Here is a 7,104-nt window from a genome sequence, read left to right as displayed (position 1 = left end):
CCAGAACCTTCAATGCTCCTTAAACTGTTCAAACACTTTCCAAATGCTCCTAAAATAGTCTAAAATGTCTCCAAGATGCGTCTCAAACAGTCGAAAGCCTTCCAAAACAGTCTAGAAGCTTCCAAAAGCTTTTAGAACATTCTAAAGACTTCCAAATGATCTTCAACTAGTCTAGAAGCTCCCAAAAGTTTTCAAAACAGTCTAAAATCTTCCGTATGCTTCTAAAGCAATTTAAAAGCTTCAAAAAGTTTTTGGAAATATGTTAAAGGTTTCAAATGCCTTAAAAGCAGTCCAGAACGCTCCTTAAACTGTTCAAACACTTTCCAAATGCTCCTAAAATAGCCTAAAATGGTTTTAAAACACTACGGAAACTCCAAAATGCGTCTGAAACAGTCGAAAGCCTTCCAAAACAGTCTAGAAGCTTCCGAAAGCTTTTAAAACACTCTAAAAGCTTACAAATGATCTTCAACTAGTCTAGAAGCTCCCAATAGATAACAAAACAGTCTAGAAGCTTCCAAAAAATTTTAGAACCATCAAAAAATTTCCAAATGCCTCGAAAGCATTCCAGAAACTTCAATATGCTCTTTAAACTGTCCAAAAACCTTCCAAATGCTCTTTAAGTAGTTCAAAAAAGTTTTCAAAACAGTCTAAAATCTTCCGTATGCTTCTAAAGCAGTTTAAAAGCTTCCACAAGTTTTTAGAAATATGTTCAAGGTTTCAAATGCCTTAAAAGCAGTCCAGAACCTTCAATGCTCCTTAAACTGTTCAAACACTTTCCAAATGCTCCTAAAATAGTCTAAAAAGGTTTTAAAACACTACAGAAACTCCAAAATGCTTCTCAAACAGTCGAAAGCCTTCCAAAAGCTTTTAGAACACTCTAAAGGCTTCCAAATGATTTTCAACTAGTCTAGAAGCTCCCAAAAGATATAAAAACAGTCTAGAAGCTTCCAAAAAATTCTAGAACCGTCGAAGAATTTCCAAATGCCTCTAAAACATTTCAGAACCTTCAATATGCTTTTTAAACTGTCTAAATACTTCTCAAATAGTTTTAAAATATTTTAAAACACTACGGGAACTGCAAAATACTTACCAAGCTGTTCTCAGCCTTCCAAAACAGCCTAAAAGCTTCCAAAAAATTCTAGAACCATCAAAAAATTTCCAAATGCCTCGAGAGCATTCCAGAAACTTCAATATGCTCTTTAGAGTGTCCAAGAACCTTCCAAATGCTTTCAAAACAATCTAGAAGCTTCCAAAAGCTTTTAGAACATTGTAAAGGCTTCCAAATGATCCTAAACTAGTCTAAAAGCTCCCAAAAGATAACGAAACGGTCTAGAAGCTTCCAAAAAAATTCTAGAACCATCAAAAAATAGTAGTAACTGTCTCCTACTAATTTTTGACAGTTCTAGCAAAAATCAAAGTAAATTAAGTCACTAATTTTGTTGCTTTTTAAGTATGTTCCGTTGTTTTGTACCTCCATGGGATTGAATTTGACAGTTTCCAGGTGTAGGACCAAATGTCATAATTGTCAAAATTCCACTCATAAAACTATAAAACACCTTTTTCTACGACTCGTATAGAATATTAATGTTTCTATATTTTCTATATTATATCATTTTAGAGATGAAAATATTACTTTTACAGACTGACAGAAGTGTAACTGACGGCCAAATGACATTTTCACTCATTAAACTATAAAATACTTTGGTACTGTTTATACTGATTTTATTGGAATTTAAGACTGTTTTGTTGTTTTAGACCTTTATGGAAAAGATTTTGACGGTTGTCATATTTAGAAATAGATTAAAATTAAGTCAGAAACACACAACCAAATGTCATAAATGTCAAAACTGATGAAGGTATAAAATGCGTACAATGAAAGTCAAACTGATTTCGTAAATTTTTTAAGTATGTTTCGTTGTTTTGTTAGACAGAGCTCTAACTGGCAGTCAAATGTCATTTGTCAAAAAATAAGGTGATAATGCAATAGAAAGAAAAATAAAGGACTATTGGCTTCTATCTTCTTCTTTCTATTAACTGTTACGTCACTCCATTTTGCTTTGATTTTTCCCATACATTGGTGGTGCCTGCGGGTGAACTGAACCAGTGAGTAATAGCCGTGAGTAATGACTTATTAGTCAACTTTCTCTGTAATTATGTATATTTCAATTTGGGCTACAAGCAAGTTTGGCATAAACATAAAAAATGTAATATCCCCATCCGAGTAGGAGTAAATCCAAAAGTCCAGATGGCTGTTATTGCTGAGTTGCATCTTTACGTAACTTTATTTTAGAGTCCGAAGTTTCAACGGTTTGCTGTGTAGAAGCAAACTTATAGCCGACGAACGTTGCCAGACAGACGAATTGACCTATTTTCGACTTGAACAGAATTTTTACATCTTCAAGTATAAAACTTAAAGACAGCTACGTGAATATTCCGGATGACGAGAGCCAATCGCCGGAAACTTTTTAGTAGAGCCCATCGGAGTCATCCTTAAAAAGGCCGGAGTTCGTAAATAATTCTCACGTGTGTCGTAAAGCCGACGTTGCATTTTGCTGTAGTTTTGATAGTGCCCGAATGATAAACGAGCTTTACGATATGACCCCGTTAAACCTAATTTACCAGTTAGTTTTATGGACATAAAATCAAAAGTTTTTAACTCGCAACATTTTTTATGTTGGATTACACCAATTTTGGTTTAGTACTTTTTTAAAATTGACACGATCAATTAAATGTCCTGTCTTGCAAATTGAATCAATATGATTAGTGCAGATGACATAAATTTCTAAACTAAGATGATTTTTATAATTCAAATTCCTGCAAAGTTGCCAGATTCAGTGCCAAACTTTTGCAATGATGTAAAATTTACATTTTTCCTAAAATAACTGGTAACCAATAATTAATATTTAGCAATGTTGCCCAACTGAACATTTTTTATTTAAGTATCAAATTTTTGCAATGTGCCATATGTTTCCCAAGTGAAATATTCACTAAAATTACACATAAATGACTATCAATATTTACATTTCAGCAACGTCGCCAAACTGACCATTTTCTGAGTAGTACACTTTTCCGCACGATCGTAGGAAAACCATATTAGTCGTCTGTTTTATGTCGAGTAAAAACCTAGACACTTTTATCAACTTATGGCTAATACAAGATATTGCAGATACATTCAGCTAGTCATAATTTAACTCTAAAAATGAACCATTCCGTGCAGACCATTTACGGTAATAAATTTGAAATCGATGAAAAATGAATCGTATATCAGATCTCGTTTAATTGTGTTCCTTAGGAAATACACCGACCGCCTTTTTCATTACGATATTTCACTCTTGTCTGATCTGGCTTCGCCTCCGTTTGCAATACCCAGTTTGATTGTACTAATGGGATTTCTTCGGTTTATTATATACAGGGTTTTTCAATGAAAAGTAGCCACTCTGAATATCTTCCAAAATAATTTCTCTCTTAAAAAAATATTAAGACACGTCAACAAAGATTGCAAGGGGGACATCTTTTAAGACTCCCACTAAGTTTTCAAATGGCACCATCGTTGGAAAGGGTATTTTATATTTTGTATATATATTTATTTGTACATTTGTTTTGAATTGAGACCAAAAAAAAATACGTTTTGTGTTTATTTTTTGTTAACTGCAGAAATAATAGCAAATAGCGGTTATCATTTAATTAATGGCTCAAAATAACCTCCGTTAACTTCCATACAATAATACAAGCGACTTTGGAAGAGAGGTCTGCAATATTGGCCGGCTGTGTTGCATAGACTTTAGATTTTAAATGCCCCCATAGAAAAAAGTCCAACGGAGTGAGGTCGGGTGATCTCGCAGGCCATTCCATGGGACCACATCTACCAATCCATCTTCCAGGAAATCGATTGTTCAGATATTCTCGAACGGGAAGTGAATAGTGTGGAGGTCTTGTTGGAAAATTAGTTGATTTTCAAATAAATCATTTTCTAGTAGCTCTGTTATGGTCGGTTCAACAGTGGTGTCAAGAAGCTCAAGATAAGTAGCGCCATTCAAATTACCCTCAATAAAAAACGGACCAACGATGTGGTCTCCTAAAATACCTGCCCAAACATTAAGTTTTTCTGGATAGTGGGTATGGGTTTCCCTAAACCAATGTGGATTCGTGTCTCACCAATACCTACAGTTATGCCTGTTCACTTCTCCATTCAAAAAAAAACATACACTCATCACTGAAGCAAATATTGTACAACAAGTTCACGTTGTTTGTCAGATTAGTAGACATAATTTCACAAAATTGTAGTCTTCTGTCATAGTCATCTTTGTTTAATTCCTAAATCAATTTTACCTTGTGTGGATGAAAATTGTGTTTTTTTTTTAATTCTTTCTGGTTTGTCTTGTTATGCACAGTGGGTTTATTATTATCCAGTTGTTTGGATTATTCTTCCATTTGTTTTGTAGTTCTTAGAGCAATCTGTTCCGTAGTCTGAGTATATCTTTTAGTTTTGTCAGTAGCGTTTGCTCTAAGTAAGTGTCCGTAGTCTAGAACTGGTCTACAGATGTATTTGTCTGGCGGTTTTCGTGCTAATACCTTTGTTTTTGTATGTCAGTGATCTAAAGTGTTTTGTCCGTTTAATAGTTTCAGTTCTTGCATTTTTTAAGTGTTTTGTAAATTTTTGTTTTTGGTCCAGTATTTTACGTCATCTTTGGGTTCACTTATGTGGCCATCCGCTGTTATGTTTGGGGAGTCCTCTTTGATCTTATGGTTTGGTAGTAAAAGTTGATTTTTAGTTGCGTTGGGGGTCAGTCTCCATCTGTAGAACCATGTCATAGTATCGTCAGTACGTGATTGTAGTTTTGACACTGCTTTAGACGTAGTTTTGTCGTGTACTATAAGTGCAGTGTCGTCTGCGTATTGTAATATGTACACGGTTTTGTCAAATTGATTTTTGTCCTGCTTGTTGTGATTGTATAGGTTGTAAAGTAAAGGTAAAAGGGGTGATCCTTGGGGTAGTCCTTGTTCAGGACTGAAAGAAAAGGAAAGTGTGTTGTCTATTCGAACGTGCAGTTGTCTATTTTCTAGTAAATTTCTGATTGTGTAAAGTAAGTATTTTGGTGTATCAAGTTTATGTAGTTTGTAAAGTAGTCCTTTGTGCCAGACACTGTCAAAAGCTTTGTTAATGTCCATCGGTTTATTATTATTTACTGAAAAACGTTTCCAGCAATCCAGTTTGAAAGACATAAAACCCTTGTCAAACTAAGTTTAAATTAACTCAAGTATAGAATAAATAACCTTTAACAAACGAAAGTTCTACTTCACTTTCGATAATAACGTTAAAATTTAATAGCGGAAAATCTTATATTAATTTTCATTATATACAAGGCGGTACCGAAAATCAAATAACCGAAGTTCGTAAGAGAAACTTGGGCGTGCGGTTTCCACTTAAAATTGATTTCACTAAACCAACTTCTAACGAATTAACTGCTAATTTCCTAAGGCTAAAACCTCCTCCAGTGTTTGTTTATTTATAATTAAAATTTATTTAATTTGTCAACTAATTTTCTCAGTTCCAATTAAGAAGCTTTTGTTTGTTCAAGAAGTTCGTCGTCGACTGGAAATTACTTTAAAATAATTCTCCTTCGGTTTGTGTGTCGGCTAAATCCTTGTATTGTTTTCTGGTCGTAAAGTGCAAAACTTTTTTAATGAGAGAGAAAACGCAGTTTATAAATAAAACTACTCAAGTTCAGATTCTCTAGGAAGGTAATGGAAATAAAACCCCACAAAGACCGTTGTCAAGGCGAATAAAGGAAAAGGGACTGAAAACTTTCTCTTTAGTGTGGTTGGGAGCTTTGACACGTCCACACACATACAGCTTATAATCGGGCAAGTTCCCGAACTGAAATTAAACAAAAACAGCTTTAAAATTGCCATCTACGAGCTGACAACGGTTATTTCATGCATTGTTCCGACTATCATGCGTATATCTCGACTTACATTTTCAAGTTGGGTCTTTTGATTAAGCTCAGAAAACGGAAACCATCCTGCCAACAAATTAAGGCTGAATGGAGTCTGATAAAAAGTTTTACAGCACCAAGATATCGCTTTAAGCTTTGCGACGTAAGTTCTAGTAGGTTTTTGAATTTCAACTTTTCAACCAAAAGTTTTGAAGTAGGGAACTCATTATATATTTTGATTATGAATTAATAACAATTATTATCAATTTGCTTACTTTTAGTTGTGCAAAGTTTATGTATTTCTTAAATTTTACACTTACAAACCTTCTGCAACATGTTTAGAGTTTTGCAACATTTCTAGACGTTTTTGCAAGTTTTTACACCAAAATATTTACATTTTTGCAACATTTTTAGATAATTTTCAACATTTCAAAACCTTCTGCAACATTTTTAAATCTTTTACATCAGTTTATGCCTTCTGCAACAAGTTTAGAGCTTTTGCAACATTCCAAAATGTTTTTGCAAGTTTTGCAAACAATTTTAGACCTTCTGAAACATTGCTAGGGCTTTTAGGGGGTTAAATACATGTTAACTGTTACTGCTAATTAAATTAGAGCAGGTATTTTATGTACAGTGTGTCCTAAATTTGTTGTTCTACATGTATTGGAATCTCGGTAACCGTAAGAGCTACAGAGTCGGTTAAATGGAGAAAGTTTTAGAGAATTTTATGTGAAACTTATTTCCGGTTTCCAAATTAAATTATTTTTCTCCGTTTTCCGGACAATTGGGAAAACGTCAGAGGCTGCATTTTAAACAGTTGCATAGAGCTCTTTATAAAAGCCAAAGACAATTTTTAAACTCAGACATTATTAAGGCATTTTTTTACGTAGAACACGATGACTTAATTAGAAAAAAATCTATCGTCATTAGTTTCCGAGATATGGATGATAAATTTGTCAATTCTTATGGCCGCCATCTTGAGTTTTTTTTTATTGTTGGAAAGCTTAAAAAATCTTTTAAAATGGAGAAAGATAATTTAATTTGAGAAGCGGAAATAAGTTTCACATAAAATTCTCTAAAACTTTCCCCCTTTTTAACCGACTCTGTAGCTCTTACGGTTACCGAGATACCTGTAGAACCGATTTGGGACACACTGTATAAAGAGAAA

Source organism: Ips typographus, linkage group LG5, assembly GCF_016097725.1.
Source record: "Ips typographus isolate SLU linkage group LG5, UJ_Ityp_2.0, whole genome shotgun sequence".
Taxonomy (NCBI): domain Eukaryota; kingdom Metazoa; phylum Arthropoda; class Insecta; order Coleoptera; family Curculionidae; genus Ips; species Ips typographus.
Note: the sequence above shows the minus strand (reverse complement) of the source record.